Source organism: Rattus norvegicus, chromosome 6, assembly GCF_021556685.1.
Source record: "Rattus norvegicus strain SHRSP/BbbUtx chromosome 6, alternate assembly SHRSP_T2T, whole genome shotgun sequence".
NCBI classification, from domain to species: Eukaryota; Metazoa; Chordata; class Mammalia; order Rodentia; family Muridae; genus Rattus; species Rattus norvegicus.
This window is the reverse complement of record NC_141539.1, coordinates 130942633-130963153: the sequence shown is the minus strand read 5'-3', so window position 1 is coordinate 130963153 and position 20521 is coordinate 130942633. Positions and strand designations below refer to the sequence as shown.

At 48.6% G+C, this 20521-nt stretch overlaps 1 long non-coding RNA gene across 4 annotated transcripts; it reads right to left on the bottom strand.

Moving 5' to 3' along the window:
- Positions 1–105: 105 nt before the first annotated feature.
- LOC148005454 (uncharacterized) lies at positions 106–19469 on the bottom strand. 4 transcript variants are annotated; one of them, XR_015623334.1, is made up of 7 exons: positions 19327–19469; positions 16715–16812; positions 13657–13821; positions 12732–12987; positions 12431–12517; positions 9733–9910; positions 7548–8807 (listed from the first exon to the last, which is right to left on the bottom strand). It is a non-coding gene; the product is annotated as an uncharacterized LOC148005454 (long non-coding RNA). The 4 variants fall into 4 exon arrangements; XR_015623337.1 differs by having other exon boundaries at positions 12805–12987; positions 19327–19429; XR_015623336.1 differs by lacking the exons at positions 7548–8807; positions 9733–9910 and adding an exon at positions 106–789.
- Between the last annotated feature and the right edge of the window lie 1052 nt (positions 19470–20521).

Genomic DNA, 20521 nt, shown 5'->3' with positions numbered 1-20521 from the left:
CTCTGAGCCCGAGGGCTTCTGGGAAGTGTGGTTTGCAGCCCGCTTGCTGTTTTACCAGCTACTGGCTCTCAAAGCCGTAAAAACCGAAATAAATATAACCAGTACTCACTGTTGCTTATTTATTAAACGGATAGACAAAAAGAGAGTCATTTCAAATACCCGAAGCATGTCTCGGTGTTTACCTAACCCGCCGCAGTGTTTAGGCTGCTGTTCTCTAACGTCAGTTTGCTTTGTTTCACTGTCTCCTTCCTAGAGGCTGGAAGCATGGACTTCAGGCTGCACTTTGGATCTGCGGCTTCTGAAATCCTGGGAAAGGCCTTGGGTTTGGCGCTGTTCTTGTTTATTGCTATTGCTTTACCAATTAAAATTTTTGTTCTTTTTGTTGTTGTTGTTGTTTGTTTTGTTTTGAAGACACGATCTCACTATGTAACTCTAGCTCTCCAGGAACTCCCGGGATAGACCAGGCTGGCCTGAAATTCATAGAGATCCACCTGCCTCAGACTCCCAACAGCTGAGTTAAAAGTGTGTGCTACCACTCCTGGCCTGTGTTGTTTCTTAAGGTGGATCCTAAAACACTGTATGAACTTTAGTCCCTACAAAATCTGAGTTATCGTCCAGTGTGCAATTTAACATTGATCTTCATATCTTGAATTCGCCATCCCAGGTACCTATACTAACTCCCGTTTCTTTCCTATTTTGCTGTCTGCCCCATATAGCAGCCCCACAAAACAACTGCACCGCATGTCCCACAGCTCCCAGGCTTCTGTTGGGTTTGATCCACGGGGGACCCTAGAATGAAAGAAAAAAGGAAAATCAGCTAAAGAAGGTGTTTCCTCTGATTTCTTCCCAGCAAACACGAAAGCTCGCGTTCTCTCTCTCTCTCTCTCTCTCTCTCTCTCTCTCTCTCTCTCTCTCTCGCACACACACACACACACACACACACACACACACACACACACGCAGGTAAGTCCCTTTACTGAAGGTGACTTCAACTGGGCTTCCCGTACACACCGAAAGCAGCGTACCATGGTGATTGTGTTAAGGCTGGAGCTGGTAACATAGTGGCTGCCCCTGAGCCACAAGCTACAGCTCCATCCTGTGTTGCTCCGACCCCACACCTTTCTAAACAGCCTCCTCGAACAGAAACCCTCCTCAACAAATCCTCTCATGGCATCTGCTTTCTGTACACACCCCCAAGGAAACGCAGGCACAAGGTAAGCTCTTGATGAATATTTGTCAGCAGAGAGGCCTCAAGATTCACACATCTTGTGAGTGTGAAGTCCCCCAGCAAGACTCTGTGGTCAGAAGGCTTTGACTGAGAGCCATTCTGCAGGTACAAACAAGTACACACATGTGCTTGGAATGGGACTTACTTGTTACATTGTGACTGAGTTCCCCCAGTGCAGAAGAAAGGTCGCTGCTTCCACACTAGCTTGACAATTGGCTGACCTTAAAGCACAGTTAAGTCAGCAACACTGCCTGGACTGTTCCAAGGTGGGAATAGAATGTATTCCAGAACTCATGGCTCCGGCGTTATCAGTTGGATGGCTCTCAGTCAAGTGCTACTTTGCTGAGGCTATGTTCCAAGGCTGTTGCCAACACCTCCAACACCACCCACACGTGCTGAGAAGTCCTAACAGTGTAGAGTGGTAGGAGACCAGTCCAAGCTGCCGTCATGGTGACAGCATGTCTGAAATACCACTGGTTACGTTGCAACTCCTAAGACTTAGGAGACCTTCAGCACAGCCTATGAGTTGATAGGTTGCTCTGGAACAGAAATAGACAGGCCAGTGATCGGTCCTGCTGAGCTTTGGAAATTAAGGGCTGAGCTCTGGGTGGACAGGCTTGAGAGTATAATATACCTCTACAGCCAGGCCTGGTGGTACTCGCCTTTAATCCCAGCTTTCTTGAGCCAGAGGCAGATAGAGCTCCATAGTGAGTTCCAGGACAGCCAGAGCCACATAGACCCTGTCTCAAAAAATCAAATCAAAAGAAAACAAAAAACTAACCTCATAGTCCTAACGAATATTTTGGTACATTTACTGTAAACCAGGAGTTAGAGTGTCCACCAAAGATTCCCATTTAATTAACATTTAACAAAGCCCTACTGTGGGGTTGGGGATTTAGCTCAGTGGTAGAGCCCTTGCCTAGGAAGTGCAAGGCCCTGGGTTCGGTTCCCAGCTCCGAAAAAAAAAAAAAACAAAAAAAAACAAAGCCCTACTGTGAGACAGGAATTAGGTTTCTCCATACATTTTGATTTTAGGGGATTCGTGTTCCCTGACTCTGCTTTCAAAAGCTCTTCTGGAGGCTACTTTATACACAGCCTCAAAACACAGGGGCGACTCCTTTCATGAAACCCTCTCTCGGCTCAGTGATAGAAGTGTGGACAGAGCAGAGTCATAGGTCATGAGATTCCTAGTCCGGGGGCCATCGAGGATCAAGCAGGTAACGCATATGAAGGTTAGGCAGTGTGAACCACAAGTCTTCAGCAAGGAAGACTAACTACAATTTGTTGTGTAGAATTGCATCGGCTTGCCACACAGTCGGGCCCCAGGCTGCCCTTTTTCAGCTCTAAGAGCCCCTGTGGTCTTGGCCATGGGCATTCCTTCTAGGCTCCGCCCCACAGTTACCTGGCAACAGCCAGGTGTGCCTGACTCACTATAAAAGGGGCTGCTTGCCCCACACACACACACACTCTCTCTTCTCTTCTCCTCTTGCTCTTGTCCACTTACCCTCTTCCCCCTCTCCCCATTCCCCCCCCTCTCTCCATGTGCTCATGGCTGGCCTCTCTATTCTTCTTTCTCCCTCTCCTTCTCCCTCTCCCCCTCCCTCTCCTCACCCTCTCCCCCCCCTCTCCTTCCCCCTCCCCCCATCTCTGCCTTTCTCTGTCTCTACTCCCTCAACTCCCCTTCCCATTCCCTGAATGAACAATAAACTCTATTCTATACTATACTGTCCTATGGCTGGTACCTCATGGGGAAGGGATGCCTCAGTGTGGACCTGCAGAGACACCCCTTCCCCCACACCATACTGCACCTCCACCAAACATACCCTTGGTTTCTGGCTTCTTTTCTCTTTATAAAACACAGAGACGTGAAGAAGTCAACAGTGGGAGTCACTTTGGGGGAAAGAGTGGAGGTTGGCACCATTTTCACTCGTGGTGGAAACCCCAAGCAACCAACATAGTCATTAGTTCCTGGCAGGCTGCCACCAGGTGCTCCCTCCACCCACCCACGAGTCAGTTCTTGAGTCCTTGCCCTTGTTCTCATCTGTGGAGCGGGGACAGTCATCCCAGGGTAACTAGCAATTTGCCTTTCCCAGACCAAGGGGAGGACAAGGTAAAGCTTAAGAAGAGCTTTGATCTATCTGGAACAAAGCCACTGGGCCTCCTAATTAATTACAGTAACAAACTTAGGAAAATACTACCCCTGGTAAGGAGGGAAATGAGAGGGGAGCAAGGAGGAGAATATGCAGGAGTCTCTAGCCCTGGTTTGTACCCACCCAGTCCCTTGACCTTTGACCATCTATTTGTCAGGCATAGAGCCCAATACATTTAAGATCTGGTGGGAAAGCTAGTACGTGCGCAAATTCCAATAAACAGGATTTTATGAACATCAATTACTTTCTGAGAAAATGATTTCATATACTCTTGCAGGGCAGATATAGGAACCCAGTGTCTAGATAAATAGACCAAGCTTCAAAGCCACCAAGATAATTAACCTTAAGATCTAGAATAGCCAGAGGGGGCCAGGCAAGGCTTTAAGGGACTGCCTTGGTTATCTGAACTGGTGTGGGAAGACCCTCCCACTGTGGGCGGCACCATTCCCTGGCTAGGATCCTGGACCTGTATGGAAAAGAGGCTGAGCAGTAGCAGGCGTTCATTGCTCTTTGCTTCCTGATTGTGTGCAGCTGCTTTAAGCTTCAGAGGGTCCTCTCCCACCATGAAGGACTTTACTGTGAACCATGAGCTAGAACAAACCTTTTCTCCTGACAAAATATTTTAGACAGCAGCCGAAGTAATTAAGATACTTATGAACTGACCTTGATCCATTCAAGGCCACTGCGAGGGCTAAATGTTTTAAGTTTAAATCATTTTAATTGGGCTGGAGAGATGGCTCAGTGGTTAAGAGCACTGACTGCTCTTCCTAGAGGTCCTGAGTTCAAATCCCAGCAACCACATGGTGGCTCACAACCATCTGTAATGGGATCTGAAGCCCTCTTCTGGTGTGTCTTCTGAAGACAGCTACAGTGTACTTATATAGAATAAATAAATACATATTTTAAAAACTTATTTTGATTAAGAGATCTATAAAGCTAAACTGTCTCTAACCCTGTATCCCCGCTTGCCCAAGGACAGACAGTTTCCAGGAATGCTGGAGGCCATTGTTCATATTAATGAGAGTCATGCTTTCACTTCTGTAAACAAGCTGGGTTGCTCCAACTGAACAAGACTTGCTTGGTCACATATAGGCTGGAGGTAGATAAGCAGGAAGTACCGCAGGGTGAATGTTTGCCGAGTACCTCAGGATGAATGCTTGCCCCCATCAGACAAAGGCAGGAAGTAATGGCCTTTAGAAGCCTCTAACTACTAGTCTTTGGTGCCCTACTGAGGGAGACGAGAGTAAGGACTTAGCCAGTGTCCATCATCCTCACCAGCACTTAATAAAACATGCTTCAGGGGCTGGAGAGATGGCTCAGTGGTTAAGAGCACCGACTGCTCTTCCAGAGGTCCTGAGTTCAAATCCCAGCAACCACATGGTGGCTCGCAACCCTCTGTAATGGGATCCGATGTCCTCTTCTGGTGTGTCTGAAGACAGCTACAGTGTACTTATATACAAAATAAATAAATAAATCTTTAAAAAAAAAACATGCTTCAGATTTGGCTCAGAAATTACAGTTAGTGGTTTTTTTTTTTTTTTCTCGCCCAGTGGGATTAACACCACCCTATGGAAACAACTGTTCCAAATCCTTCCAGATGTGGGTTACGGCTTCCAAGGTTGGAAAGTGTAACGAGGTCAGAGCTGCTATGGAGCCCCTGGATGTCGGCAGTGCTAGCCAGTGCCTGCCAGCCCAGTCAGCCCTCCAGTGTTAAGTTCCTTTGTCCCTACAATTATCTACCCTGCTTTCTACCTCCCATGGTCAACCTCGTTATAGGAGGGAAGCTGGCCCCACAAGATGCAATCTCTCATCCATTGTTGCTTTAATTACATCATTTAATTAATTTAACTACAAGCATTTGTTTGTTTGTTTGTTTGTTTGTTGTATGTGTGTGAGCACATGCCACAGGGCACAGGGAAAGGTCAAAGGGCAGCTTGCAGGAGTCAGTTCTCCCACTCCACTGTGCAGGTGTCTGGGATCAAACTTGAAGTTTTCCTGCTTGGCAATAAGGGACTTAACCTGACTCCCCCCCCCCACCCCCTCATCTGGTCTAAGTTTTTCGATCAGTTAATCTCTGAAATTTGGAACCATCATGTGGTCTGCACCTATTGCAACCAACGGCGATCTTATTATTCCCCTATTAGTAGCACATAAAATAATGTCAGATTTTAGGCAAGGTGAAGACTTAGACTGATTCTAAGGTGCTGCTGCTTTGGCTTCCTTCTTGGAAATCCAGGACGTTTCTACACTCCCTTCTACTGCCCACAAGGTGCCTCTCCCAGAGTCCCACGGAAGTGAACCTGTCTTCCTGCTTCCCATCTTTTGAAAGCCAAGACAAACCTCTTTAGAGGAAGCGAGAAGCAGACTGTTGATGGGAGCCAGTGTGGGTTTGTGTGGCGAACGTGATAACCACCACACTACGGAAACTAGCTGTGGGTTTGTGAAGAAGGAAACACCCAGGTTGGATGGCTCATCTGCCACTTACATAAATGATTAACTTTACCAAACCTGCCACCTTTCCCCCACCCCCCATCCCTGTCTGTTACATCTGCTCGTGAGAGATAGGGAAGGCAGCCTTCCTGTGTGCTCAGACCTCTTAATTCCTCCTTCTGAGCACCTCGGGGTCCCCTTCTCTCATCATCCCATCTCCAGGACAGGGCTAGAAGCAGCTGTCGTTAGGTGTCCTTTGTGGCTTGGGTCAGATCCGAGTGCATGCTCATACCCGGCTGCCAAGTTACGAACTGGGAAGGGAAGTCGAGCTTGTTCAAAAACAAAAGCAAATTGTCACTTTCCCTTTTGCCACCATCCAGTCCTTGTCATGTTTTGATTTCAGAGCTGCTCCAAGATTCTGGGACAAAAGGCACCATCTAAAAGCATGATTGTGAGACTCAAGGGGGCTCTGAGCAAAAAAAAAAAAAAAAAAAGTCCTTTTATTACCAGAAAATTGGAGAGCCTCGTTGCTAAATATAATTACTCCATGGAAATGTGTCTTCTCCCTTTTTTCTACCAGTGATCACCTACACCCTATCAGTAACCTGTTCAGAATGGTTCTACCCGTTCAGCTCTATGTGATGGATGTTCCCATAAGTTGCTAAATATAATTACTCCATGGAAATGTGTCTTCTCCCTTTTTTCTACCAGTGATCACCTACACCCTATCAGTAACCTGTTCACAATGGTTCTACCCGTTCAGCTCTATGTGATGGATGTTCCCATAAGTAGCTCACCCAGTCCTCTCCACAGTACTTTGAGGTCAGGCACCATTGCTAGTCCATCTCGCCACTAAGAAAACGGAGTCTTAGAGGTCTCTGGCAACTTAGCCAAAGCCAGAACTGGTAAGCATCAGAGGCAGGATCTGAGCTGTCTCTATAGTACCAGTGAGGGCTATCTTCCTTTGTGTCAAGGGGAACACTGGGAGGCACCACAAATAAGGAGCTTGCCACCTGACCTTTAGCGAGCAGTCATTGGGTTACCAAGGCAAGTGCCAAGAAAGTGGTCCAACAGTGGTTCCTTCCTTGGTTCAGGGAGGGGAAAGTCTTGACTGGCCAGGGTTCTCTGAGAGCTCAGGGCTCAGGGCTCTATTTTAGCTCACAGGAAGCCACTGAGTGTCCCTCCTCATTTCCCTAAGCTATGCCCAGACCCTGTGGCTCTCTTGACATTCAGAAAGAAGGGTATTTCATCTTGAAGCTTCAGAGGAAAGACAGAAGAGAAGGAACAGGGATCACACTTCTTGGCTTTGGAACTGGGAAATACGCTGGTTTTTTTTTTTTTTTTTAATTACTCTGACAACCTGATGGTTTGCATATGCTTGGCCCAGGGAATAGCACTATTAGAAGGTGTGGCCCTGTTGGAGGAAGTGTGTCACTGTGGGGGTGGGCTTGGAGACCCTCCTCCTAGCTGCCTGAGGATGCACAGTCTGTTCCTGGCTTCCTTCGGATGAAGATGTAGAACTCTCAGCTCCTCCTGCACCATGCCTGCCTGGATGCTGCCATGTTCCTGCCTTGATGATAATGGACTGAACCTCTGAACCTGTAAGGCAGCCCCAATTAAATGCTGTCCTTGTAAGAGTTGCATTGGTCATGGTGTCTCCTCACAGCGATAAAACCCTAACGAAGACAGACGATTTCATGCTTTTGGAACTCTCAGCAGAAGCAATAGAACTTAGAGACTTTCTTGAGCTTGGGCATTAAAGGGCTCTCTTACTTTATTCTCTGTTGCTATGGTAACCAAAAATAACTTGGGGAGGAAAGGCTTTGTTTAGCTACCACTTCCACAGCACATTCCAGCCTTGCAGGAACTCCAGACAGGGACTCAAAACAGGAACCTGAAGACAGGAACGGAAGCACAGACTACGAAGAAATGCTATTTGCTGGCTTGCTCAGCCTGCTTTCTCAGATGCCTCAGAACCACGGGCCCAGGGATAGCATCCTCCCACATTAACCATCAAGACTTGCTGACAGCCAATCTGATGCAGGCATTTCCCCATCCCATGTTCCCTCTTCCGAAATGACTTTCGCTTGTGTCAAGGGTTGACAAAAATCTAACCAGGGCAAGAGCTAGGAGTCTACTGTCCACCCCGACACTATGGGCAAGCTGGGAAAGTACAGGAAAAAAGTCTAACAGTGTGGAGAGTCCCCTGAAAGGGCTGGGTGTGTGTCCACCCCCTCTCACATCAAGAGCAAGTCCCAGTGGTAGAAACAGAACCACAAAGGAAGCATATCTGTGTGTCTCAGGGAATGAGGTCTCAACTTGCCTTCTGGACTCTGAGTCATGTGCTGTTCCTCCAGTGCCCATTCTGTGGTTTCTCAGACTGAACTCTGTCCTTTTTCTTCAAAGTCCTGTGCTGAGGTCCTGGCTCCAGGACCTCGGAGTGGCACTGTGTTTAGAGACTGAGTCTTTGAAGAGGTGACCGAGTTAAGATAAGGCTGTATGTACGGGTCCAATATGGCTGATGCTTTCATATAAAGGAGGAGGTCAGAGCAGAGACCCACACAGAGGGAAGACCATGCAGAAGACACCATCGGTCAAACAAAGAGAAAGCAACTCTGCCAACATCTTGATCTTGGACTTCTGCTTCCAGCCTGTGAGGAATTAGGTCCCCGCTGTGTAAACCACATGGTCTGGAATATTTTATGATGACGGTCCTGACAAACTAATGAGTATGGGACCCACCCTCAGAGTCAGAGTTGACTGGGTCTCAAAGGAAGTTGTGTTTGTGATCCCTAGAGCTGTTCCTCCATTGCTCTCAGTTCAGCAGTCCATCTTCCCCTCTCATCAATGTCTCCTAGCAACCTGTCTGTGATCCAGGTCAGGAATCCTTTCTTCTTCACTTGGGATGGGGGGAGCCCTCCATGAAACCGGAAATGTGATCTGGAGGTGACGTGTGGGCACAGATCTACTTCGGACAGTTAAACACATTGACAGGCTTCCTAGGAAAACATCAGCAAGGGGCAGGGGGAAATAGCGATGAACTTACAGAGCATGTGAGGCCCGTGGAGGACATTGACTTATTCAATCTTCATGCTCAACCCAGATAGACGGTGTGATTGCTATAGCCTCCCATGGGAGAAATGGGAGCTGGACCTGAGGTTCTGGTAAGGGCTTGGCGTGTTTCATCTGTCCAAAGTTTAGTGATGCTCACCAATGGAACACTGTTAAAAGATACTGAAAGCTAGACACTACTGAGGCCGTAAGATCTCAAGTTCAAGGCCAGACTGGGGAACAGAGTGAGACACTGGAGAAAGGAGAGGGAGAGACAGAGACAGAGACAGAGAGACAAAGACAGAAACAGAGAGACAGAGACAGAGAGAGACAGAGAGACAAAGACAGACAGAGACAGAGAGACAGAGACAGAGAGAGACAGAGAAACAGAGACAGAGACAATGACAGGGACAGAGAGAGACAGAGATGGGGCGGGAGAAGCACTATAACGGGAGACTCTTGGGTCGCTGAGCACTGTCCATGGAACCACTGGTGAGTTCTCCATTCTCCCCACATGTTTCTACCATCACAACATTGTCTGTCACGCGCCGACTGTAGTCTTGGCACCCTTCCATGCCTGTCCCTCATTGCTCGCCTGCCGCCCTCCTAGACTGAATGCTAAATAAGCTTCGCTGCTGCTCAAGGTACTCAGCTGCAGGTCTGCCATTAAAGCAAAGGAAACGGACACATGCAGGCAGTTAGTGACAGAGCACCATTTGGTAGCCTCGCCTGTGTGCCTCTAACGCAGGGATAACCGCCACACTGCCTCCTTGGACTGGATAAGTGGCCACTTCCCTCTCTTTCTGCACAAATGTCTCTTGCCTAACACCTTGGGAAGAATGAATAATCAGCAAGTTGATAAATTAGACTCACTTCACACAAATAAGCCGATTGTTATTTTGCCTCTCACAGGTGTGGCTTGATTGCAGACCATTAGTGACCATTAATAAAAAGAAAACTGGGCTGCAATTGACAGGTACGTTTGAATTTCCAGAGGCTTGCATTTCACACCAGGGAGCTGAGCTCAGCCAATGTTTTCACACTCTAACACCTGCAACAGAGCGTAAAGCACATTTAACCAGGGTAACTTTTTTTCCCCCACTGGGAATTTAAATATAAACCCAAGGATAATTTGTGAACTTGATCATGGCTTCCCATGATCACTGTAGGCCCTGGTTCATGACAGAGATAAGCCCAAAAGGTCTTGGAAATCTATTAAGCTGACTAGGGAGGTTCTGGACATATTGCAGAACCCTTTGGTGCCTCACCTGGCTCAACCTAAACTTTATTCATTCACTATTAAGTAATCATTGGCTGAGCCCCAACTATGGCCCTACCGTAATGCTCTCTAGATAGGAATGAATGAAACGAGATCAATGCCTGAAGGGACAAATCCTGACAGACAGTTGTAGAGCGAAGGGATGGCCACATACTGAAGGGATTGATGTTCCTATCTTTGAGCTTCCATGAGGAAAATTCCTTCCAGCCAATAGGGGAAGCTATTGGAAAGGAATTTCAGCCCCCTTTCCACAAACCTCTCTGAGAAAGAACACTAGGTGTTTTCTCTCTTCCTCCCTTCTCATCATGCTATAGTCTTCCTCATGTGAGAAGAGGTAGATTAGGTGAGGTGAAATGAGGTAAAATGAAGTGAGGTAAGGTGAGGCAACATGAGGTGAGATGGGAAGAGGTGACGTGAAGTGAGATGAAATGAGGGAAAATGAAGTGAGCTGAGGAGACGTGAGGTGAAGTGACATGAGGTAATGTGAGGTAAAGTGAGGTGAGGTAAGGTGAGGTGAGGTGACGTAAGGTGAGTGAGGTGAGGTGAGGTGAAGTGAGGTGAAGTGAAGCGAAGCCTTATGAGACAGCGTAAGGCTGCTATGGACTGTCTGACAATGAATGTATCAGAAAGATAAAGGACTGAGCAGATGTCTCAATTGGTAAAGTGCTTGCTGCACAAGCACAAGGACACAAGATCCTGAGGTCCCACATGGAAATGCTGGGCTTGGTAAGGTAAACTTGCAATACCAGCCCTGAAGAGGCTGAGACAGGAAGAGTTCTGGGGGTGACTGGCCAGTCAGCAGAGCCAGGCCAATAAGAGGACATTATCAAGGGAGGCAAAAGAGGCGGACAGCATTCTGAAGATGAAACCCAAAACTGTCTTCCAGTCTCTACACATACATACAGCACACACACACACACACACACACACACACACACACACACACCACATAGTCATTGGTTAAAAAAAAAAAAAAGTGGGGCAGGAGAGATGGCTCAGCAGTTAAGAACACTGGCTGCTCTTCCTACGGGTCCTGAGTTCAATTCCCAGCAACCACATGGTGGCTCACAACCATCTGTAATGAGATCTGATGCCCTTTTCTGGTGTGTCTGAAGACAGCTACAGTGTACTTATATTAACTTATATATTTAGATTAACTAAATAAATCTTAAAAAAAATTCTTAAAATAAAAAAATGTCATCTTCTCCAGGTGATCCGGAATCATCATTGGTATCAAGAAGGTAGCATATAGAGTGTGGACACGCTGGCAAAGGGATGATTGCTAACCTGCGTGGGATGGAACAGGGCAGCTGGAGACTCTGCTGCAGCACGCAGAACAGGCATGACTTAAACCTCACGAGCCAGAGACAGAGACGCAGGGATGACCGCATTGCTCCCTGTAATAGGCTGGGAGTGGGAATGGTCCCCTGAGACTGGGGAGCTGATGGAAATGGCAGCTGTGGGGTGAAAAGACAGACCAGAGAACACGGACAGGATGTAGGGAACAGCAGTCAGCTACCAAGCATGTCCTGGGCCGACCGATGAAGAGCAGCGGTGGACAGTGACCGGTCAGACACAGTGGAGGGACAATGCTGAACTAAGACAGACTCGAGTACAAAGGTGACAGCCCAATGGCTCAAGACCATGCTAGAGAGGGAATAGAGAGAAATACTTAAAATCTGGGGAGATGGAGGGCACAGGGAGGGCAGAGGGAAGAAGGGAGACGGGAAGGGGGAGGGAGAAAGAGGGAGAGAACAGAAATCTAGAACTTTGTGTCCTGTGAAATCATCCTCCAAAAATAAAAAGGAAATGAATCCTTTCTGGAGTAGAAGAAAACATGTGTCATCCCTGACCTGTCTTGCATCATCATCATCATCATCATCATCATCATCATCATCATCATCACCACCACCATCATCACATCATCATCATCATCACCATCATCATCACCATCATCACCACCACTACCACCACCGCCACCACCACCACCATCACCATCATCACCACCACCACCATCACCACCACCACCATCACCACCACCACCATCATCATCAGTTCTCCAGAAAGAAAAAAAAATGGTTTGGGTCAGAAATTCAAACACACAGAAAGGAAGGACATTAGAGAAGGAAGATGGGAGGGGAGAATTTAAGTGTTGGGGGCTGGCAGAAGACAAGGTGGGAGGAAGGGAGGGGAGAGGAGCAGAGAGGAGGGGAGGGAAGAGGATGGTGGGGTACCTCCTAGCATAACATCTACTTACTACTGTACCAAAGCAGACAAAACCAAAGGACCTACCCCTGAAAGAGAGCACCGCCTAGGGAGACCCTGCTGTCTGACATCCGTACCAACAGTACCTGAAGTTTCCACCTCAGGGGGCTGGACCTAGAAGGGAAAACCACCACGTGCTGTTCTGAGGAGTTAGAGGATGGGTCTCCCTCTCCCTCTCCCTCTCCCTCTCCCTCTCCCTCTCCCTCTCCCTCTCCCTCTCCCTCTCCCTCTCCCTCTCCCTCTCCCTCTCCCTCTCCCTCTCCCTCCCCCTCCCCCTCTCCCTCTCCCTCTCCCTCTCTCTAAGAGTTGGTGAGTGCCAAGGTCTCACCATCTTTTTTTTAAGATTTATTGATTGATTGATTGATTGCATGTGAGTATACTATTGTTCTCTTCAGACACACCAGAAGAGGGCATGTAGCTGTCTTCAGACACACAACAGAAGAGGGCATCAGATCCCATTACAGATGGTTGTGAGCCACCATGCGGTTGCTGGGATTGAACTCAGGACCTCTGGAAGAGCAGTCAGTGCTCTTAACCGCTGAGCCATCTCTCCAGGCCGAGGATGGGCTTCCTCAACAGCATAACTGGATGAGGAAAAAAGGAGGATATGGCAGAATAGAGGAAGTCGTAAGGAGTGGCCCTAAATCTTCCATATAGCGTCCCCAAAATCCTGACTGATGAATGACTCACACATGTAAGACTATGACCTCCAGACAACAGTTGGAAACCTGAGTGAACTTGGCCTAGGTGTTAGTCACTGCCCAGTGTGGGGACACTGACTTGGAGTTTGTGCGAGAGGCCTTTAAGAAAGATCTGAGAGTATGGCTGGGTGGTGGAGAGCTAGCCTAGTGTCCTAGCTTGCTTGATAGAACACCATGACTGAAAGCAACTCGGGAAGGAAGGGTTGGCCTATATGTCACAGGTACACTCAGTCCATCACTGAGAGAAGGCAGGGCAAGAGCTCAAGGCAGGAACCTGGAGGCAGGAGCTGATGCAGAGCCCATGGAGGGACAGTGCTTCCTGGCTTGCTCCTCATGGCTTTCTCAGCCTACTTTCTTATACACCCCAGGACCACCTGCCCAGGGTGGCACCACCCAAAGTGAGTTGGGCTTTGTCACATCAATCATTAACCAAGAAAATACCCTACAGGCCTGCCTATAGGCCAATCTAATGAAGGCAATTGTAATGGCTATTCCTGGTTGTCAACTTGACTATATCTGGAATGAACTACAATCCAGAATTGGAGGGCTCACCTGTGATCCTGATCTTGAGACTGGAAGACACACGGTTCTGACCTGGATCTTGGCATGGAGAATCCCAGGAGACTAAGGCAAGGAGATCTCTGAGTTCAAGGTCATCTGAGACAAAGCAAGTGGAGATCCACACCTTTAACCTGGGCCACACCTTCTGCTGGAGACCTACAGAAGGACATTGGAAGAAGGAAGATGCATTCTTCCTTGCCTGCCTACCTTGTGGGGGCTGAACCACTGCTAGATCCTTGGACTTCCATTCACAGCTGCTGCTGACCATTGTCCATTGGGGAGTTGGACTACAGACTGTAAGTCAGCATAATAAATTCCCTTACTATGTAGAAACTACCCATAAGTTCTATGACTCTAGGGAACCCTGACTAATACAGCAGTCCTTCATTCAACAGTGAATTTAGGGGCTGGAGAGATGGCTCAGTGGTTAAGAGCACTGGCTGCTCTTCCAGAGGTCCTGAGTTCAAATCTCAGCACCCGCATAGGGGCTCACAACCATCTGTCTGATATAGGCACACATGCAAATAGAGTACTCATATATACATAATAAATAAATCTTGAAAAGAAAAAATAGGTGATTTAGGTGCCTCTTGCCAGATAATTCTAACTTGTATTAAGTTGAGAAAACTAACATATAAAAGCCCTCCGTTCTGTTCCCTGGACTGCAAAGCAAATACAAACACAGAAAAGGCGGAGGAGAAACGTTATCTACCACTGACAGAACAGAACTCAGTGGTATTCAGGAGCTCATTTTGCTCCAGGTAGGGCTAAGATATTAAAAGCCTCTGGGTCTAGGTCCCGCTCTCCAAACCGGTCGTCCGGGACTCCCTTCAGCCAGCTGCACCCTCTTTCAACAACCTGTCACCGACTTCACACTCCAAACGGACCTGGGTCTGTTGCCATGTCCTCTGTGCAAGACCGAAGACCCCAGGGCAGAGCTCTTGCATGGCGGCTGGCTCACGGTCCACACCGAGTGTTGTCAAATGAAGAAATGCATCGTTTGGTATGGCTCAGTAAAGCCCAAGCGTGTATAATGTGTGCCATCTTCCCGATTAGTTAGAAACATATCATTAAAAACCCATTCCTGCCGAACGATTTCACCCTCCTCATGATCCCAGAGTGAATTAAATCACCGATAATCACTCCGTGTGTCGCCCGGCCTGTTTGTACATATCTGTTACTGACTATTTTTAAGCACGATCAGGAGGAAGTGTGATAGGAAGGACTTGGTATTTTGATTAATCAGCTCGGTGGGGGGAAATTTCCATGGGTAATCAGACCGAACGTCAAGATGGGGTGCATGCTGGGACTGAACGGAGGGTGGGGGAGAGGGAGAGCGAAAAAGATAAGAAACCCTCTGTAGACAGAAAGCCTGTCTGAGACCGATGCAGGACTTGCCAAGTCATTGATTGGTCCTGAAGTCAGGCGGCCCGGGCGCTCATTTCCCAGAGCTGTTTCCACCAGTTGCCTCAGACTCCGGGACCTTTGTCGGAAATCCTGCCTGCCACAGCTCTGGAGGAAATGGGAAGGCTCTTGGGGCCGTATCCGTAACACTGCAACCCTGTGACCCTATATTACCTCATGTTCAGGTGACCCCTCCCCCCCCCCAACGATGAAACTATTTTGTTGCTACTTCAAAACTATAATTTTGCTACTGCTGTGAATCTTAACCTAAATATCTGATGCGCAGGATATCTGATACGTGATTCCCAAGGGCGGTCACAACCCACAGGTTGGGAATCGATGCTCTAGGGCAACCCCATCGTGCCTCCCTAGGTTTCTGGCAACTCCTTACCTCCCTTAGGCTGTTCCACTCTAATTTCTGCCTCTGTCTTCACCTGATTTCTGTGTCTGTCTTCTCTGTGTCTCTCAGATCTCCTTTCCCTTTTTTTTAAAATTTATTTATTTTTATGTATATGAGTGCACTGTATCTGTCATCAGACACACCAGAAAGGGTATCAGACCCCATTACAGATGGTTGTGAGCCACCATGTGGTCGCTGGGATTTGAACTCAGGACCTCTGGAAGAGCAGACAGTGCTCTAACCACTGAGCCGTCTCTCCAGTCCCCCACTTTCCTTTTTCTTCTCGGATCAGTTAAGGGTACACAGTGAATTTAAGGTGTTGTCATAGCAGGAGCCCAGCAACCATCTTCTCTCTCCGTTAATGCCTCGTGAGCTCAGTTTCACAAGGGGAGAGCAGCATACACACTGACACTTCTACAAGGCCGATTGGCTGGTTAAAGCATCAATGGTTGTAGAGAGCTGGAATGATGCAGACTTGTGGCCAAATTCTCTTGGTCTTAATTCCCTAAATAGCAATTTATCCCTCAGCCCCCTGTGTTGCCTAACACTCCTGTGACCATTAGGTAAATTCTTTGAGAATGCTCACACAGATCCCCCTAGAGTCCGCCAAGGGAAAGATTAAGAATGCAATCAGACAGCGCCTGAGGCCTAGAGCACAATCTTCGCTATGGGTGAACCACCCACTCCATGTTCCCACCAACATAATTGAAAAGTGTCTTGACTTATTTCTTTGTTTTGTTACCATTTAAAAAAAAAAAAAAAAACACAGAACTCTCACCACATTGTCTTAGGTCTCAAAAGAAACCAAAGACAAAGGGCCAACTTGAGGTGCCCGTTTAACTTAGAAGAAGGGCTCCTGAACTCCCACACACTCTGTGTTACAGAGTCAGGGGCTGGCATCCTCTGCCCCTACCCTAAACCTCCCCAACCTCTGAGCTTCGCTCTCCTTCTCCCAACTTCTGTTCTTTATGTAACTCAGCCACTTTGGCTACATGCCCTCTTGGTCTCTTGGTTCCTCTCTCTCACACCCCACTTCCCATCCCTTCACACCCCCACATCCCACTCCTCTACCTCCCCAGTCCTTACCCATCCCTCTACCTCCCCACCCTCCAATCACCCAACCCTCCAACCCCACCACCTCTCTCCTCTCACAGCCTGGTTCGCTCTACTGGTCCAGTGCAGACCCTTGCAGATGCCGCTGGCTGTGTTCTCCCTTACATCTACAAGAAACCTTTCCAACCCTACCTGGGAGTGGTCATGTCCTCGGTTTTCACTCACACTGGACTATGATATTTGGGGTGACCGGATATGTGTTCCCAGGCCATGGTCGTCCATAGGTGGGTCTAGAATAAAGCATTTTTTTATTTCCTCTGAGGTGAGGCCAGTTTAGTTCTTGGTGACAGGGGACAGTTGGTGCAGGGGCAAGTGTGGATACTGTATTCCCCTCTAGTGGGATTAAAGGAGGATGAGGCAGGGTCTGCTTTCTGGGCTCCAGGGTGTCCTGGACACTCCACCCTTGGCTACCTGCTTCCCTGTGGGGCCACAAGTCTGCCTCGAAGCTGGGGTGCCCAGCGCGCCCCTCAGGGGAGGCAGAACACAGTACACACAATAGGGGTCTTCAGTTGGTGTTTTCTAGGGTGGGAAACAGCGGTTCTGAGATGATTGTGGTGATTCTCAGTCTCCTGTGTACCCAGACAGCTGGGTACCCCTGGGAATTGGGAATGGGCGTCTGTGTGTCCGGGCTTCCCCTCAGGACATCAATGCACCAGGAAGGAAGGGGATGGCTGAGGCCAGGATGGGGCTGGACCCAGTTTGTGAGTTCTGAGAATACAGAGGGGCTGGAAGAGGGATGGCCTTCTCTGGGAGACTTAGGCCGGACTCTTTACGATGAAGCACCCCTCCCCAAGGTGATCCTTGATGAAGGTGCGATCCTTGCTTGTGCAAACCGTTATTTGGCAGATGTGAATATATACATCTTACTCAGGGTGAACCACGGAAGGATTAAACACCTTTTGTAGGAAGGAATGGCGAGGAAAGGAAGCTCATTGGCTACTGAGCTCATGGGGCCTCTCTAGCATGGAGAACTCTGGGGTTTTATGTTACCTGACTGATTGTCACGGTCCTCTCAGTGGGGCGTCATGATTACACGTTTCAGCGGCTGGCAGGGAGCTGACTCCATGCTTGCTGGTCTCAATTCTGAGATTCCCCGGGGTTCGAGCCTGCTCAACCTTACAGTTCTTCTGTCTGGTAGCACGGTCCACTTACCTCACAATTCCCCAAATTAGACTTTGCTCTGGCCTCAGCCTAGCACCAAGTGACCTCATAACTGTTCTGCTACAGCCTGCACCGTCTCTGTGGGCCGCACAGGCCCCAGAGAATCATCAGTGCAAGGCCCGAAAGAACGGTCAAAGCTTGAATCCAGGTATGTCTTCTGCAAAGGGACGTGGCCGTCCCTCACTGTCCCAATCAGCCTGCTATGATAGACGCCAACTGCAAAGATGTGGCACAGGCCCCAGCCCCAAGTGGGCCGGGCACTCCTCATCAATGTCTATGTGAGAAAATGCCCACAGGCTAGAGATATTTCTACAGTAGAGGTTCCCTCCTCACAGGTGAGTGTAGCTTGCGCCAACTTGACAGGAAACTAACTGGCACAATGACATTGGCCTTGCGTTGACCTTTTGGATGAACAGAACCCTGGAGCAAACATGTAACCAACAGCCAGCCAGTCAGCCAGCCAAGGGTCAGCGAGTTTTCACTCTGGAGATGGCGATTTGTTCAAGGACAGTCAGGCTACCCAATCCCATCTGAGCCAAGGAGATTTGACCTCGAAGCTTTTGAAAAGATCGGGAGGGAGAGAGCAGTTCTTTCCTGCCACTATCTGAGGGCGGTGAGACCAGAGAGGGCAGCAGGGAGGACTGCCTGGATGACTGAGCAGAGGAAACTGAAACCCCAAAATGCTGGAACTCGGACTGTGACCTTTCCTGAGGCCATTTCCTTACACAGCGTGAGCCTTTCTTCTAAGCAGCTCTAAGTTTCCTGATTCCCGAAGCCCTCATTTTAGGATGAGAAAATGGATGGCCAGAGTAGAAAGAAAGCTTTATCATGGAAGCTCCTGAAATCCATTCAGTCCAATCATCACGGCTCACGGATGAAGAAACTGGTGTCCGCAGACGAGACATGACTCGTTTCTGTGTAATCAACACACACACACACACACACACACACACACACACACACACACACACACACGGAGCCTTGTATAATGAGTCCCTTATAATCTGGAGAAACTGTTTGTCATCAAACATTTCACACGTCCCATTGCACGTGAGAGAATTATTCTCAAGGCTGGCTCAGTGAAATGCTTTCTCCCCCCATAATGGACTCTTACGCTGGCAGTGTGTTTTGGTATTAAAAGGCTCCACTTTACAATGTCGATGGTTCAATCTGTGATCTAAAAGGCACTTAAACGCTTTGAACAAGAGGCATAATAGGCTTTTACTGAGAAAGCCTTGCTCGGTCTACCTCTTCTGCCATCGATCCCCTTTTCCCAGAAGGCTGCTCTGGAAGGCAGCCATGCAGGAGCAAATCCCGTGGCGGGACTGGATCTCCAGTGGGATGAGTGATGCACGTAGGAGGCTCTGCTTTCTGGGGTCCCGTTGGCAGACATCGAAATGTTCTGAGAGTTAACCAATGTCTTCAGCACAGCACTCTGGGCAAAAGCTCTTGGAACTCGATCCTGCCAGCCCTCGCCACCCCCCAAATGCAAAGCTTCGGTCTGTTCCCTCATCTACGAGTTTCTTCAACGCAGCCGGCTCCCAGTATTCCGGGGAGGCATGGATCCATAGTAAGGAACTGACCTGATAGGTGTGGGTTCTTGGCGGTCAGTGACTGTCTGCAGTTCCCTGCTTCTGGTTGACGTTCTCCTCCATGACAGAAGGGGCTCAGGTCCCAACTGAGAGCAGTGACATAATACAAGGCTCATGCCGAGAGTCAGGTGACCACTGCTCCCACAGTCTACTCTCTGACCTTGGCTTCTCCTCCCAAAGGAGCACTGGAATACACCAAGGGATTGTCGCTGTTCCTTGTGCTTGCTGTACACGGACCGACCAGAAAACCTGCCTGCACGTTCAGTTCTGCGGGCCTGCCGGTTCAGCACAGTCGCTTACCTTGGCCCTCTCTGCTAAAAGCTGAGAAACATGCCCAGAATTGCCTTGGCCAGTGAGGCACATAGAGGGATATCCTCTGCAGAGTCTGTGACACGGCGGCCATAGACAAGCTTGAGGAAACAACAGTCCCGAGAGACTGGTTCCAGGCACCAGTGACCTTGCCAGCAAGCACAGGACACATTGCAGCGGTCCGATTTTAAACGTCCATCCCTACACAAAGGGAACACAAATCTCGATTTACCTCACAGCTCCCTAACCTATTTCACCAAAAAAAAATCTCCCCCTCAAGCGACATTCCCTACTGTTTCTCAGTCCTCAGGGAAGGCAGAACACATCTGAGGGAGGAGGACTAGAAGGTTCCAGAAGCTCGGTGGAAATTCTGAATTATTTCTTGCCTCGGCTCTGCCCAGGGATGCTTCTTACACTGTCTCTGGCGTATTCTAACGTGGAGTTATTCTTTTTTTTTTTTTTGAAAGATTTATTTAATGTATGCATGTATATGAGTATGCTGTCGCTGTCTTCAAACACACCAGAAGAGGGCATCATATCCCATTACAGATGGTTGAGAGTCTCCATGTGGTGGCTGGGAATTGAACTCAGGACCTCTGGAAGAGCAGTCAGTGCTCTTAACCACTGAGCCACTTCTCCAGCTTCCGAAGCTGTTCTTTCAGGCATCTTCCCACGCTGTAGCTTTTCAGTCATTAAGTAATAGCTCATTTCTGTAAGATCTGGTATCCAAGGTTCTCCAGTGTTCTGCCGGTCTCTTTCTTTGTGGCAAACTACCTCAGGTGTGAGCGGCACCAAGCGACAGCTCCACTATGTGATGTGTTCAGTTCTTTGGGCTAGGGACTGGGACAGGACACCCACTGTTCTCGGGAAATTTCTC